The sequence below is a fragment of the Diadema antillarum genome, unplaced genomic scaffold (genome assembly GCF_040938485.1).
Source record: "Diadema antillarum isolate AM-2024a unplaced genomic scaffold, OU_Dant_1.0 seq00000367_RagTag, whole genome shotgun sequence".
Taxonomy (NCBI): Eukaryota; Metazoa; Echinodermata; class Echinoidea; order Diadematoida; family Diadematidae; genus Diadema; species Diadema antillarum.
In genome coordinates, this window is record NW_027271368.1 from 2,067,317 (window position 1) to 2,084,900 (window position 17,584).

Genomic DNA, 17,584 nt, shown 5'->3' on the forward strand with positions numbered 1-17,584 from the left:
GTTTCGGAGGTGACAAGTGTTAACGGAAAATTGTAAATCGCTCCGAAATGAAAACAACAGGCTATATTTCTACTACCTTCCTTCAGAGATAATGTGAGGGGATATGTTACATTTTTGCAAATGTAATGTATAACTGATGTCAAGAATAAAAAAATTAAATACATAAATTCGTTGTCTCGGAGGTGACAGAAATGTTAACGGAAAAGTTACATAAATTTATAAACGCTCACCAAAAAATGATAAGTTATTTGAATTAAATAATCTTTGGATCAAAGTTAAGTCAGATTGATTACTATTCTGTTTTGATGGAAATTAGCAAAGTTGAATTTTATAATTGTGAAAAAGAGCTAACTCAAAAGAGGGGTTAATTGTTAACGGAAAATGTCACCTCCGAAACATAAAGTTTGGACAATTTCAGTATTTAAAGAAGACAAAGCAGAACCTGGTAAACATAATAGTTCTTAATGTTGGATACCTGTCTATCACAACAGCAACAAAAATAATGAAAAGGAATAAACAATTTAATATGCTAGCTCTGACAAAAATACTATGTCAGAGTGAGTACACCAAATATGTTGGATTTCAAGCATGTAAGTGCCTGCCACATCTGAAAGAAAAAGAGAGGAAAGTTCATTAAGGTACCCAAGGTAGACACTGTGGGTGGTAAGTTTATGAGAAAAAATAATGCATATCTGTCAGTGTATAAGAAAGTTATACACCAATTAGTGCCAACACTGTGTTTTACACCACTGATTGTAAAAATGGCCATCACTGTTCTCTATTCCGCTCTTTTCTCTGCTCTTCTCAGTCGGTTCCCTTATTCTCATTTTTCTCTGTCTTTTTACATTCCACCTTGTAGTGTCCTTTTTGGTCAAATGACATTTACATAAAATACTTTAAAGAACTAAAATGCAATTTGTTGTATGTGTTTGTTTTCCATTCCTGTAGTCAAAAAAAAAAGAAAAGAAGTTGTTACAAGGCATATATATACAACATGTATGTTCAGACGCCGTTGTCCAAGTCAAGCAATTTGCTTATTGATAGAGGTGTCTCCCCTGTGCATTTAAAGATCTGCAATTAAATCCATGTATCATTTCACATCATATGCCTTCATGTAATGTGAAATGTTGTTTGTATTTTCATGACTTTTGAATAATGTTTGGTATTGTGATACTATTTTTAATGTTATGTACAATTGGAGAAATAAAACTTACTGAAACTGAACTGAAACATCCATGATTCCTACATCTATGATATCTATGGTAAACAATCTACTTTGTGTTCAACAGGTACATGCTACTACCACGTATGTACAACTGTACCTGTCATCTTGTGAATACTGCATGAAGTCTTTTTGTTTTTAAAGAGTGAACAATAGCATGTTGACATCATATGAAAATGCTAAAAAATGCACTAAAACACAACATTGAAATGTTTTATCATTTCCTTTTTTTTTTTGGGGGGGGGCAATTCGAAGGTGTGACCCCACTGCAAATATTTTTTTCTTCTGTTTTTTTTTTCTGGAGGAATCTGAACTCACACACTACAATATGGAACTCATACAGTAGCAATAAAATAATATATCAGTGCATTCCCATGTATGCATACTTATAGTCTACGTGTATTAACCAAAAAAATTGAGGACAAAAACTCTGATTGTGGTACTGAACACACACGTACGTACCATAGACACCTGGTCAAGTACAAGTATACTCAGGATTAGTTTTCTACGGGTTATCTATAGGACAAGTTCACCAAAATTGTGTAAACTTAGTAAATGCATTAAGTTTTATATCACAACACAGATCAGTGAAGTCTGAGGAAAATGTGGAAAACTGTTGAAAAGTTATGAATTCCTAAATTTAAGTGTTACCATCGCAGCTGCCATTTTTTTTTTTTTTTTTTTTTTTTTGGGGGGGGGGGGGTTGAACTTGTCCTTTAACCTGACTGGAAAAAAGGAACATCACACACACTTTCACAACATTGTATGGCAATCAACATGGTGCGCAAATCATACAAAATTCCTAGATGGCCATCGTGGGACATCACAAGAAGATTTAGCCCTATATTGCACTGTTAAGATTGAAATTTCATACGTTGGGTTGCTTTTGATAGCTAGTAGGTATCTTCGTTCAAAACAATAGAAATAATGAGAATCACGCATTCAGTATTTCATTTATGCAAATTTATTCTCCAGTAACGCGTGGGACCACAAAAATTGTCCTTTTTTTCTTCTTTTACTTTTATCTCAATTATTGTGGAAATACTTGGCATACTATAAAATCATTACAAACATCTTTTTCTACAACAATAACTGTACCTGAAACAAAACATTTCAGAAAAAATCATGAAACTGTTTTCTCTCAAGGTCAATTATAGAAAGATAGGTATAGTAACGCGTGGGACAAGTAACGCGTGGGACATTTTTGTCACTATGAATATTGTGATGTGAATTGCACATTTGCTCAGAGGTCAATTCCATTGTGACTTATGGGACAAAGTGACAATTTTTGGCAATTTCAAACCAGTATTTTGAGAAAATGGTTACATCAAATGCATTTTTCTCAGTTCATGGTTAGATCCATCATATCACAGTTTATGAAAACACCATACTTAGTTTGAAAAGTATCATGGCATTACGTACAGCAAAGAAAAATTGCTGTCGTGACTTATGGGACATCTGAGGACCACCGTTTTTCACGTGGGAAAGTAAGTTCTGAAATATTCTTACACACAGAGACTCTGGAAAGATATTTTCTTTCCTGAATGTAGCAAAGGGTTGGTGCTTACCCTGAGCCAAGTGGTATGAATATCTACTCATTGGTACAGTAGCAGGATAGGGAAAACCAGTGTGACTGATGGGACACAAAAACGTGACTTAAGGGACGCTATCAACTACCACATTTTGAGATTGAGAGAATAATATTTACTGATGCCGGAACAAGTTCTAGAACATCATAAAACCAATCTATGACCAAAGAACATTCAGAAAATAAGCCATCTGAGAATTACACAAGCTGTATTATGGTCATAATAGTGTATCAGAAATGATTTAATAAATTCTGCAAAAATTGGCAATTTTCATGAAAAATGAAGGTTTTTCGGACATAACTCCACTCCACGTTCACCGATGTTCACAAATGAGGTATCAAAATATCCGTTGTGAAAGGCTGCTTTGAGTAAACAATACCAGATCATCTAATTAAGCTTCAATAATCATCTATACTCAATAGTTTGATTATCATAAAATGCAACCTTTCCGTAATTGGGGTACTAATTATCTTGTAGATGTATTTCTAATAAATTCTTGCAAATTCAAGTGATTTAGACCCATCAGAACAATAGATATGATAAAAAATATGAAATGCCTGTGTTATCCTTTATTTTTTGACATTTGACTTTGAATGTGACCTTGAAAATAGCATGTAATGGTCTTTTGTGAATTATTTATCCAAAGTGGAACTTTTCACCAAATTTCAAATCAGAATTCAGAAAATTACAAAAAATCCCTCAGTGTACACATTTCCCATAAAAGACTAAGATTTAGTACACTTCCATTGACTTAGTACACAAATCGTCCCACCCGTTACTAAAATGTCCCACGCGTTACTAAATTTAATTGAAAACTGCAAGTAAGAGATTTATCAGACTAACTTTTTATCTCCTGGATATGATTAGGTCCATTGTGAATTTGGTCTTTTGAAAGTTTCAAGTCAATTAAATCATTAACTTTTAATATGCAAATGAGAAATAATGACCGAAAAAAGTAACGCGTGGGACATGCTAATTTTGGCCCATCCCTCATTTGCATATTTAATCAGTTGAGAAACTAAAAATCACAGTCATGATAACTTGTTAGTCAGACTTAAGGTCACCATACTTATTTTCATAAAAACTTGTAAAAATTAAAAGATATATTTTAAAATGCAGAATTTTTGAATGTCCCACGCGTTACTCTAAATCTTAATTTATGCAGATTAATTATTGGTAATTTATTGCTGGTTATGCGGAAGGATTTTTACTTTTTCTTTATGAAATTCATGTATTTTAACTTCTTAGCTTTAAAATGATACCAAGTTTATTTGGACCCATTTTGAATTTTCAGTCTTGTGTTATCAAATAGCTTGGACTTGCCCACATACAGTGTAGCAAAATCAGTAATGTCAATGGGTATTATAGACCCTAATCAGAATTGGGACTTTAATACAGATGATTAAATGCAGAATAGATAGGGCTCTCTCTACCACTTTGACTTTGTTCTTCCACTGCTGGTAGATTATTCTCCTCCTCCTCCTCCTCAAATCTAACTATACACAGCCCAGTCGCTGTGCTAACAGCGTCTGGTCGGGCTACCTCAACTCCTTCTTCCTCTTCTTTCAGGGTACATCAACCCTACAGCAAGAGCTTAAATTCAGTCCCCTACTTTGCTTTGACCCTGGCTTTGACACAATAACATCTTGACCAAAAATAGAGGTAAAAAGTCTGACACTCAACAATGAGGAAGACATCACATGATCATGGCAGACAACATTCAAAACAGGGCCAACTCAACTGAACATGGCCTGGCAACATATCCTCCTCCGATCCAGTCAGTAATTGAGTAGGCACCCTAGGCCTACGACCTTGTTGACATTTAGCCCCAGGGGCCACGCCGCAAGGCGCGGGCGGTCCTGGCGGCTACCTCACAGCTGAGCGGGAGCAAAAATCATCAATAACTCCCTATTGCCACATTCACAGCAACTTCACAAATAAAGCATGGCTAAATTTCTATCATAAACACAGTGACAATAAAAAATGAAATATAGAAGTGGTTACCCGATCGACTTGGTTCTTCTCACCAATTTATCTGGAAACTGCAAAATTTTCCACATTTTTTAGGAGTAATAAGCAGCCTGCCACAGCTGCCCTAGTGGAGTGCCTTGCTGCCATTTTGAATGTATAGTACGCATCTATGCATGCATATTATCATTTTTTTTTTTGTACGGGATTTCTTCGGTGCATTGATGCCAATGATGGTACGATAAAAAATTGCAACATCATGTAGCGAGCAATACAGCCGTCAATGCACTGCACTGCATGCATGCTGTGCGCATGTGCAGGTGATTGTGAGTTTTAATGAGCATCGGTGAGCTGGAGATATTCGCCTTTACGACAACAAACATATTCTGCATCATAGGCAATGAAATGCATCAAACAGTCACCGATTGGAATCATTTTGGTTCGATCGACCCATGTAAGTATTCCTAGTACTTTTTGTTGAAAAATTAAGGAAATATAGCAGCACTGCAACGGCACCCATTTTGTACAACTCTTTGATCTCAATGCAAAAACGGCGCAGCCAGTCGCCACACTTCGTGCGGCGGCTGTCGCAGTTAGTTGACCTTGTTAAATCCTTAACTAGAACTCTAATTGCAAATAAAATTTACAATTACATGATATCATCATAAACATTGAAAGCCTTAACTTTTATCAAATCACGTACCTGGTAGCTCACATCAGTCTAACTCTAACTAGACTAGATCTAGTCCTAGCGAAGACTTCCGCATTCATTTTATCGCGCTGGCTAGGCTAAGTTTAATAATGGAATAGGCAGGGCCAGGGGCCTTGTAGACAAGGTCTACTAGTACTAACATGAAACACTACGTGTGGGGCACTATGGTACAATCGCGTACAGATGATGTACGTTTTTCAGACGTAATCATTGCTTAACACGAAACAAACACCCCAGTAAAAGCATGTAATTGATAAGACACAATACATCACTTCTGAAGGAATGCACTGGCAATTTACCTCGACAAAACGCCGTTCATGCGTCAAGAAATCTGTACGTCGTGTTGGCACGGCTGTCGAGCTCTGGTGATTGCACCATCAAACATACATGTACCTACATATTATTACAGTGATTTCTTTTCGAGCTATTAAAAACGTCATAACTTTATGCCGTGTGTACGCACAAATTTACGCGCTTCTCGCACCAAACTTGTATGGTGCACGCACAGTTATTTTGTCAATGCGGTCGAGGCCAAATGCACACCATGCAGTGTATTTTTCCCCTTAAAACAGAACAGAACAAAACAAAACAAAAAACAAACAAATAAACAGTCAATCAACATAATTTATTTCCACCGTGACGCGATTTGGCTGTCGGCGACTAAAGAGCACAATTTTCAAAACTTTACGACAGCATTCGTCAGTAATCTTTAATTTTAGTTTACCAAGACTTCTTCTTCTTCATACGTCTTTGACTTACCGTGCAAACAGTCTTGTGCTGCTACAGAGCAGCTTGTTCAAAATTCTCTATCGGCTCTTGATTATGAACAGAATGATTACAATGAAGATTTTCTGATAAACATTTGCGCTTTAGATTTTCAAGAAGGAGACGGATCGAAGCTAGAAGAAGCAATAATAATAATAATGATAATAATAATAATAATAATAATAATAATAATAATAATAAGAAGAAGAAGAAGAAGAAGAAGAAGAAGAAGAAGAAGAAAAAGACGCTAACCATATATAAATGCGGATCGACTGATTTTGCTACTGGCCTATTCCGCCTGCCCAAGTGCAACATGTGCAATGATAGGCCTATGTATATATAACGGGGTACTTGTAAACCTATATTAAGCTTTTTTTTTAAATTCTTCTCACATCCTACATAACGAACTAATGATCGAGACATTCAGGAAACAAACAAACAAACAAACAAAAATACAAATTTCCATGACAACCGAAGATTTACCGATAAAGTGAAATTCACCTCAGGGACTCGTATAGATATAAGCTGAGTAGGCTATACACGCGTGGATTCAGTGAATGCAGTATTACAGGCCTGAAATTAGGAGTACAATTAGGGAGCCTATAACACAACAGCAGAATTTGAGGAAAATCGGGCAATCGTAAGTCAAGGATAATGATCTTAATTTCGAAAGGTTTGAAATCCAATGCCGCTGTAATCGCTATAGATAAGAAGACTAGGTACCAAAGAAAAAGTCATGGTCAACGAATGTGCTATATCAAGAAATATAGGCATTCGTACATAGCAGCTAGACTAAAGTCCGGCGCAAACTTATAAAGAATAGACCTGCACTGACTATTATCATGATTATAACATCGCTCACGATCAGTGGCGTATCTAGGGAAAACGGCGCCCGGGGCAAGTGCGAAAATTGCGCCCCTAATTTCTGAAAAAGTGTTCAACCCCAACCCCATCCCGGTAGGGACTTTAAAAAAAGTCCACATGATATGCTTTTTCAAGCACTTAAAAGGGGTCTTTTGAGGGTAATTTAAATGTAATAAATTTAGATAGATTTTGACGAGCGAGCGCAGCGAGCGAGCCGAAAATTTTTGTATATTTCCGCGTCATCATCACGTTTTGTTCTTATTTTCTTCTTTTTTTGATGAATTTTGGCAAGCGAGCGCAGCGAGTGGGCCGAAAATTTTTGTATTTCAGCTTACAAAACATGGAATTCTTGTAACTTTTTGCCTATTAAATCTTACAGTTCTAATCAAGATATAGTGACGGCCTTATAGATAACGATTTATACCAACAAACTGAGGCGAGCATGTTGATAAATTTTGTTTTTATTTCCATGCACATGTTTGATAGCACTTTGGTTAAAAAGCTCGTTTTAAATGGGTCAGCGTCAAAAATTCATGTTCAAAGTACCTGGCATAATGTGCATACAATAAATAACTCTAAAGAGGAAGACAAGACAAAATACTAAATACTAAACATAACACATGGGCGTCACCAGGGGGGGGGGGGGGGGGGTGCGTTGGGTGCGAACGCACCCCCCTTCAGATCCTTAAAAAATTAAAAATAACGCTAAATAATTATTCTTTTCTATCTTTTTTAATTCTGCACCAGGGACAACAACAACAACAACAACAACAAGATCGTGGGCAAAAACAGTTCGCACCCCTGGTTCTGGCAGCACTGATTTTATACATAATTAGGGCCTACTATAGTATTCTATACAATGTTTACTATTCATCGACCGTACTGTACATCCGTACGGTACAGAGCACGTACACGTTTGCATGTACGTGTGCTACTTACAAGTTAGTATGTGGGGTCTATGTACGTTACTTCGGACCAATCCATATTGCCAGCCCAAGTGCGAGCCTTAGCCTCATTAAAAAAAAAAAAAAAAAATGGAGGGGCAAGCATATCATTTTGCCCACCCGCCCCCTCCATAATTCCAGAGACGAGAAGATTTTCTTACCTTTTTTTTTTTGACAGTTGCTCCCATGAAAACATTGGAGGGGCAAGCATAATAATTTTGCCCCCCCCCCCATAATTAATAATTCCCGAAATGAGTCGATTTTCTTGCTTTTGAAAGAAAACAAAATGTTGCCCCCATAAAAGTATTGCAAGGCAAGCGCACCATTTGCCGCACCCCACATATTCATAATTACCGCGATGAAAAGATTTTCTTGCTTTTTTGTCATTTAGAAATCTGTCCAACTATTTCACCCCAAAAGCAGTGGCGTAACTACGGAGGGGAGGGGGGGGGGGGCGCACGGGGTGCCCCCGATACGCTAGTAAAAAAAAAAGACTTACAAAAATAGTAATTCAAGGGTTAGTAAACTGCTATGAATGAAAGGGTGATCTAGAAATAAGATATTTTTCTATGATTTCTTTTAACCATAATCAAATAGGTATATTATAGTGTGAAACATTGTTCAAAAAGCCCGGAGCCGACAAAAGATTGCGATTCAGCGTGATTCCTGGTTGGCATTTTGCACATAAGCAGGATGTGCGCAGTGTACTCGGGACATCCGAACGGCAAAAAGAGTCGCTATTATGTTGTGCAATGTGATGTAGAATGTACACCTTTGTACCTTACGCTTCGTTATATCAAAGCTAGATTATTGATTTTGCAGTGTTGCTTTATATACTAGTCTATATAAAAATGTCTTGCATTTACAATAAAAAGACTTGACCTTGGGTAATTCCTAACTTTTCCATGTATATAATGCACACACACAAACAAACACGCACAATTAGGGGATGCTCTAAAGTGCAGATTTTGGACATCCTTCCCCCGCTTGGTCACTTCGACGCCACCTCGATGGTCATACCTCCCACAGTCAGACTCATGAACATAAACCGACACCCTTGACTACCAGTGATGGCGGATCCAGGGGGAGGGCGCATGAACATAAACCGACACCCTTGACTACCAGTGATGGCGGATCCAGGGGGAGGGGCGCACCGAGCGTCCCCCCCCCCCTCCCCTCTTAATTTCCAAAGTGAATAAGTATAGCTTCAAATGGCAGTTTCTGGACTGTAAAATGTCAAAATTTTCAAGCTCGCTCGCACCGCTCGCTCGCATTTAGTCGTAGTGCCATTCTCCTGAAGTTGCTGCCAGTAATTGCCGGCAGTTGCGCCCGGTGCGCCTCCCCCCCCCCCCCCCAATTTCCAAAGCGAAAAAAAATATAGCTACAAACGGCAGTTTTTGTTTTATTTTTAACTGTAAAATGTCAAAATGTTCAAGCTTGCTCGCTCCGCTCGCTTGCATTTAAATTCTCCTGATATTGCTGCCAGTAATTGCCAGCAGTTGCGCCCGGTGCGCCCCCTTTAATTTCGAAAGCAAAAAAGATATAGCTTCAAACGGCAGTTTTTGGACTGTAAAATGGCAAAATTTTCAAGCTCGCTCGCATTTAATCTTTATGCAATTCTCCTGATGTTACGCACCATTAATTTCCAAAGCGAAAAAATATGGCTAAGAACGGCAGTTTTTGGACTGTAAAATGTAAAATTTTCAAGCTCGCTCTCTTCGCTCGCTGGCATTTAATCGTTATGCAATTCACCTGATGTTGCTGCCAGTAATTGCCAGCAGTTCCGCCCGGTGCGCCCCCTTAATTTCCAAAGCGAAAAAAAATATGGCTAAGAATAGTCAAGGCGCTATAATTCCTGTAAGAGGCTTAATTAAGGAGTTCGTTCAACCCACTCCGCAGAAAAGGTTTGACCAGACAAGGTGGTAGATGGGACCTCTATGAACATCCCCAGGTAGTATGTGGTTCCAAATTGTGGTGTCAGTAGAATTTTACTGGCCACTTTTCATCATGATTTGTTGGAACAAACGTAAAAGAGTCTGCGCACGCCAAGACTATTACACGCACCACTAGCACTGCTACAGGCACCAGTGCTAGAGCTGCGTGTAGTAGTCTTAGCGCGCATATACTTTTTCTTCGATAAACAAGGGTTTTGCCTGCAAACTAACTTTTCATGCGAAGCTGGTTTCGGTGTAGTGTAGTTTCTAGCCGTTTTTATTTCGTCTTTATTTCAAGAGTTCAAGCAAGCCGAGTGAGAGCGCATACCCGGTGATTGTGACGACTGAATCGTAATCACTGGGTGTGTGCTCTCACTCCACTTAGCGCAACATATACAGCGGGCTTCTGCAAAATACACAAGCTGCAACTCAGAGAAATAAAGACGAAAAAACGGCTAGAAATTAAGACTAGGGTCGGTAAACGCTTATTTGGGGCAATGAAAACGACAAACTCACACAGTTTTTGCATTTATTTCATGAAGAATTCATCAAACTGCATAAAACTATATATGTACATGTTGCTAGAGATGTCATCCATACAGTGGGATTCATTGTAAGTTATAATATTGTGCATGGTTACCATGGTAACCGGATGCCTAAAGGTGACTGGTAACCCCCAAAATGCCTCCTGCTGCTGCAAACATTGTTTTTTTTTTATCTTATAGATGCAATAAAAAGAAACACACACTTTTTTATTGATTTTCATTAAAAAGTTTTCCCTGTTGCCATGACAACCAGTATTATCCAATCAGAATTTAGTTGTCAATAACTCAAAAACTAAAGCCCATAATTTCAAAAAGCTCAATAAGCATGTCCGTCCTTCTGCATGAAGTGTACCACATATAATATGTGAAGAATATTTTGAAGCATTCTCAAGTTACAGCAAAATTTGTAAGCAAAGGCATAATAAACGGCCATTGAAAGAAAAATATCATTTTCGAATAGTAAAATGCATGAAAAATTTGCATCCGTCGTACTTTCAACACAAATTTGACTTCAAAGCACAGGCAAATATATATAGTTTTTGATAATGTATGGACACAAATTTCCCTTAAAAATAAGATGAATACAGAAAGCAAAGCCAATATTCTATAGTAGCTCTTTCGAGTATTTACAGAGTGATGGTTATTCAAAACAATCCTGGAAAAGAGCAGAGGAAAGCAATCATACGTCCCTCTATTTTCTATTTCCTTGTCTTTTCTTCAGGCGTCAAAATATTACTTTTTTCCCCACAACTATCTTTTGTTTCTCTTGGCATGCTTCTGCCGAATATTGCTGTTTCTGTTTCTGTTGTTCTGTTTCTGTTTCTGTTGTGCATTCTTGTCTGCTATTTTGTCTTCAGTTTGTCAGTCTTGTCCATCCCGTTTTGTCCTGTACAACCTTTTCTTCAGTAGTTATCTTGTTGTCTAGTCCTGTTTCATGTTCGTTCACATCTATGAAAGTGTATATCTGGTAATCTAATTTTCAGTGGGCTTCCAGACTTCTTCCACTTTGTTATTTTTTGTATCTAAGATGATTCAATTTATCTTTCCATCGATGTTCTTTTTCAGAGGGGCCCACACACTACAAGCTCTGTCTTTTTAGTGGGTCCCTCCATTTTTCGCACTTTATGCAACGGCATACATGTACTTCACTTTGATCACTTCTGTTTCTTTTGTACTATACTATGTATAACTACTATAATAGGTCCTCAAGTGTTGTACAGTCTTTTCACTTCTCTATGTTCTATTTACCTCATTCTCTGTTACCAAAAGAAGTGAAACATATGTTTTGTCGAAAAATGAAATAAACTTTGAATTTGAATTTGAATTTGAATTGATTGTTTATGTTCTTAAAGGAAGTTTATTCAAGAATACCGATAAATTCCTTTCTAAAAAAGGAATATACACGTTCGCTGGATTATCCATCAAAGAATTAAGCGTACTTTTGTGTTCGTTAGCTGTTGTAAAAAAAAATGTATATATATATATATATATATATATATATATATATATATAGAATGAAATGAAATAGCATGATATGTAAATTTTATTCAAAACGTGCAGTAATGAATTAATGCTGAGGAGAGAATGGGGGAAAAATCTTGGGCGTCTTTTCCCTTTTTATCCAGACTAATTTTACAGTGTAGAGCTCATCTTCAATGAGTGATGTGCACGAAAGGCAAAAGAAACAAACCTGTCTAAATTTCAGATATTTTTGGGAGTTACCAATCACCTGTAGGCATCCGGTTACCATGGTAACCATGCACAATATTATACCTTACAATGTATCCCATTGTATTGCTGACATCTCTAGCAACATGCACATATAGTTTTAAGGCGTTTCGATGAATCCTTCGTGAAATAAATGCAAAAACTGTGATAATTTTGTCATTTTCAGTGCCCCAATAGCAACAAGCGTTACCGACCCTAGTCTTAATTTCTAGCTATTTCTATTTCGCCTTTATTTCTCTGAGTTACAGCTTGTGTATAATTGTGCAGAAGCCCGCTGTATTGCGCTAAGCCGAGTGAGGGTGCATGCTCAATGATTGCCACAAAAAACGGTTCGGGCGTCACAATCGCTGGGTATGCACTCTCACTTGGCTTGCTTCAACTCGGAGAAATAAAGACGAAATAAAAACGTCTGGAAACTACACTACACCGACCCCATTAGCGTGAAAAGTTAGTTTGCAGGCAAAAACCGATGTTTGTCGCGGAAAAAGTCTTTGTACGCTAAGACTATAACACGCACCACTGGCATTGGCGCCTGTAGCATTGCTAGTGGTACGTGTAGTAGTCTTAGTGTGCGCAGACGCTTCCTCGAAGAATATGGTCATGTCGCAACTAAAATGGCCTGTAAAATTTCATTGATACCACAATTTGATATCACATACTACCTAGGGGGTGTTCCAGAGGGTCCAACCGACCACCCCATGCAGTCAAACCTTTTCTGCGGGGTGGGTTGAACGAAGTCATTTTTTCTGGGTCGCTGCGCCTGGATTAGAACGGCAGTTTTTGGACTGTGAAATGTAAAATTTTCAAGCTCGCTCGCTCCGCTCGCTCGCATTAAATTGAATTGTTCAGTTCAGTTCAGTTTTTATTTCTGCATTTCAAAATCAATACAAATCAACAAATCAACAAAATACTTACATAGTCATTTACACAGCTAATATTCGTAACGTTTGGATCTTACATACATTTTTCTTTTTTTTTTCCAAGAACGAATATCATACATGAAAGGAAGCAATAGGAAATGATAAAAATGAAATGCAGGGGACCATCATCATAAGCTAAGCTTGACGAGGAAGATGGCCCCAGGTAAAGAGATACATAAAGAAAATCTTGCCACTCACTGAGTGGGGGTAATTGTGCGAAGGGCACAATAAAGAGATACATAAAAAAATCTTGCCACTCACTGAGTGGGAAGTAATTGTGCGAAGGACGTGCGGTGCAGTGCGGTGTGCATTGTGTTGGGATGAATCTTGGTTTGTACGTTGAGTGTTATTTTGTGTATCAGTGTGATGAGGTGAATGTTACTTCAGTTATGGCCGTGAACTCATTGTTTAGGGTGTTTGTTGACCAGGTGGTATGAATATTCATGTGTCAGAAGTATACTGGATTATGAGGGTGTTTTTTAGTTCTCGTTTGAAAATGTTCAACGACGTACATTGTTTTAAATTAGGGGGTAAAGAATTCCAAATATCTGGTCCATTATGTTTTAATGATTTTTGAGCTAAAATGATTCTGGGATTTTCAAGATGGTAATCGGACGACTGACGTGTTGCATATGAATGAACGGTGGAATTTGGAGTGAAGAAGCCATCAAAAATTTTTGGAAGACAATTAAATGTATATTTATACATAAAAACAGCAGTTTGAAAGGTGTGAAGATCCGCAATTTTCAATGTTTTTAGTTGACGAAATAGGGGATTGGATGGGGATAAGTAACGGGAATTGGTAATCAAACGTACAGCACGTTTTTGGAGGGTAAGAATTGGATAAATTTTAGTTGAGCCATAGTTTCCCCAAACGATATTGCAGTATGTGATATGTGGTAAGATCAATGCATTATATAGAATAGTCAGGGAATTTTGAGAAATGAAGTTTTTCAGTCGATATAAAATTCCTACAGTTCTTGAGACAGACGTGTGGATATAATGAATGTGATCGTTCCAAGTTAGACTCGAGTCAATTATGATTCCTAAAAATTTAGTAGATCTTACTTCAGTTAAAGATAATCCTTCAATATTAATATCATAACTGCTGTTAATGTTCTGTGAAGCAGTAGGTTTGAAACGCATAAGATTTGTTTTAGAGACATTAAGGGATAATTTATTACATATAAACCATTGGGAGACTTTGTCTATTTCCGTGTTCAGAGTATTAAACAGTGTTTCGAGGTTCTCATGGGAGTAAAATATATCAGTATCATCCGCAAAAAGTATAAATTTAAGAGTTTTTGATGTATATTTATTATATCATTGATATATACAAGGAACAGTAGGGGGCCAAGAATTGATCCCTGGGGAACACCACATACAATATTAGAATTCAGAGATTTAGACGACTTAAATATAGTACATATTGCCTTCTGTTGGATAAATAATCAATAATCCAAGAAAGTGCTAAACCACGAATACCATATCTTTTTAATTTGTAAATTGATATATCATGATCTATGGTATCAAAAGCCTTTGATAAATCCATGAAAATTCCTATAAAGTGTTTTTTATTTGCAAAAGATTCAGTAATCTTATCTAACAATTGAATTATAGCTAAATCGGTGGATGGCCCTATCCAAATCCAAACTGATTAGGTATAAGTAGGTCATTTACATGAAGAAAAATGTACAGGCGTTTATGAATAATTTTTCCAGAATTTTAGAAATACTAGGTAATAACGATATTGGTCTATAATTTGTTAAAAGAGAAGGGTCGTCTCTTCTTTTGAAAATTGGAACTACTTTCGCAATTTTTAATGAGTTTGGGCATATTCCAGAAGACAGTGAAAGATTGAAAATGTAAGATAACGGTGTGGTTATTTGTTTGATGATTTTCTTCAGTATATAAACACTTATTTCATCATGGCCACTAGATCTACTTGGCTTTAATCTGTTTACAATCTCCAGTATTTCTTCCTCATCTGTTGGGGTAAAGAAAAGGGATTTGTCGCAGTTTGGTGGAAGAAATTCAGTAAAGTTTGAATGAACATGTTTGTTTTTTATTTTTGAAGCTAATTGGGGGCCAATATTTACGAAGTATGAGTTAAAAGCATTAGATATTTCATCAGGGTTTGTGAGTTCTTTGTTGTCATTATAAAAAAAACGGACGATGTTTCCTTATTATTTTTACCTGTTATTTCATATATAGTTTCCCATAAGCCATTTACGCTATCCTTTTGATTATCAAACTTATCGGAATAATACATTTTACGAGAAATACGAATCAAGTTACTGAGTATATTTCTATACTTTTTTTTAATCTGTAAAATGTTTTGTATTGTAGGTAGTAATCGCCAGTTTATACAATTTATCATGGGTTTTATTGAATTGATGATTCTCTTTGTAATCCAGGGATGTTTGTTCTTTCTACGTGTTTTTTTCTTAACTAAAGGAATGTTTTTTCGATAATAATATAAAAGTTTATCTAGAAAAATATCATAAGCTTTATCGGCGTTATTTTGAAGATACACTTCTTGCCATTCTTCCTTCACTAAGTCAAGATTAAGTAATTCAATATTCTTGTCTGATTCTTTTCTGTACATTATTGGCCTGGGTTTTGAAATACTTTTGACGTTTTCAGAATAACGAAGAATAATGAATATCGGTAAATGATCAGATATATCATAATATAAGATACCATTAATGAATTTATTTACAGAAAAGTTATTAGAAAAAAAAATTATCCAACAAGGTTTTAGATGTTTGGGATATTCTTGTTGGGTTATCAATATGGGAATGGAAAGCATATGAAAAAAGAATAGTTTTTAATTTTACCGCTAAAGTATCTATTTTCGTCATGTCAATATTATAGTCGCCCATAATATAAATTTCCTTATTTTCTTGTGTAATCGTGTTGAGGCATTCATCAAAATTTTCTAAAAATGTTTTATGATTTGGTGGCCTGTATGTAACACCAATTATCTTATTTTTCATTTTATCATTGATGATTTCCACAAACAGGCTTTCACAACCTTCAATATCAATATCAGTTCTTATTTTTACTCGCAATTCGTTATATATATATATATATATATATATACATATATAGGGCTACCCCTCCCCCTCTACCTCTCTTACAATCAGAGCGAAATATTTTATATCTATCAAGGCTAAACAAATTTGGAGACGTGTGCCTTAGCCAAGTTTCAGTTATACTGATTGAAAAGGGAAAATTTTGTAAAGAAAGAAGAAGTAGTTCAAATGAATCAAAATGTTTGTTTAAGCTTCTAGCATTCCAGTGGAATAAGCTAAAATCTTTAATGGGGTTATAATTAGTGTCCTCATTCCTATTTGTGGAATTACTACGGGAATTGTTAACATGACTTGCAGTGGAATCAAGTGAACATTTGAACGTATTATTGAAATCCGAAATAGTGTAATATTTACTGTGATTACTTATGATACCCTGGTCAGGATGATCGTTGTTATGAGCCATTATGAGGATTTGAGTGGAAAGTTGAGAATGGTTGTTCTGGGGCCATGTATTTTTGTGTAGTACGTTGCAATGTCTGTGCGTGAATGTAAATGTGAGTGTGTGCATGTGTGGGGGTGTGCAGTGCATGTGAGTTGATAATAACAATAATGATACTGATACATTTTTACGTTATGCAATAGAACAAATGTTACATCATAAATAGTCTCGCTAAATTTATGTCTACAAAAGTAAATGGAATTCGTATACGTAATATGAAATAACAATGATTATAAAAGAAGACAAGGCGCTTATATGGTAATAACAGTAATATAATTACTCCAATAATAGCATACGAACGAGGTGTTCTAGCAGTTAAGGTAAAAAATTAGATTGGTTGTTTTACAGAGTCATGCTGACAAGCCCCTTCGAACGTCTATGCATTTACGTAGAGATAGTTTGTGAAGGTGAGACATGAAGGAGGAATGTACATCTGGAGGAAAATTCTTGTGTCAAACTACAATGAAAGGGTTCACAAGTTTACAAGAGTGCAAACGGAACATTCTTGAGTGATTTATAACTGTGCACGGACACTGTCTTGACAAAAAAAAAAAGAAGAATTCATTCTGTATACATTATCTACTGGTAGTTTAGGAAAATCCAGACCAATTGAATTTGTCCCGATCGTCAAAAACATCAGCCGTTTGTTTATCTTATACGAAATTTTTAGAATCTGATTTAAATATAAGCTGGTATGTTGTTTAATTCGTCAGAAGCGGAAATAAATGATACTCTGCTGATCAATAGTGCTCTATGGGGAAGAAGTTCAGTTAAAAAAAAACACACACACACACACACAAAAAACCCAACCAAGATGCGGCCAACTGATGTCATTGTCAATATCAAGGTTGAAAGG

General features: G+C 36.5%; 1 protein-coding gene across 1 annotated transcript in view; it reads right to left on the reverse strand.

Moving 5' to 3' along the window:
• LOC139731245 (uncharacterized) overlaps positions 1-5,880 on the reverse strand; it is a 28,571-nt gene extending 22,691 nt beyond the window's left edge. Inside the window, exon 1 of the mRNA XM_071642130.1 lies at positions 5,791-5,880. The gene's annotated coding sequence lies outside the window, so the exon portion shown is untranslated. The remainder of the gene's footprint in view (positions 1-5,790) is intronic.
• Positions 5,881-17,584: the final 11,704 nt, after the last annotated feature.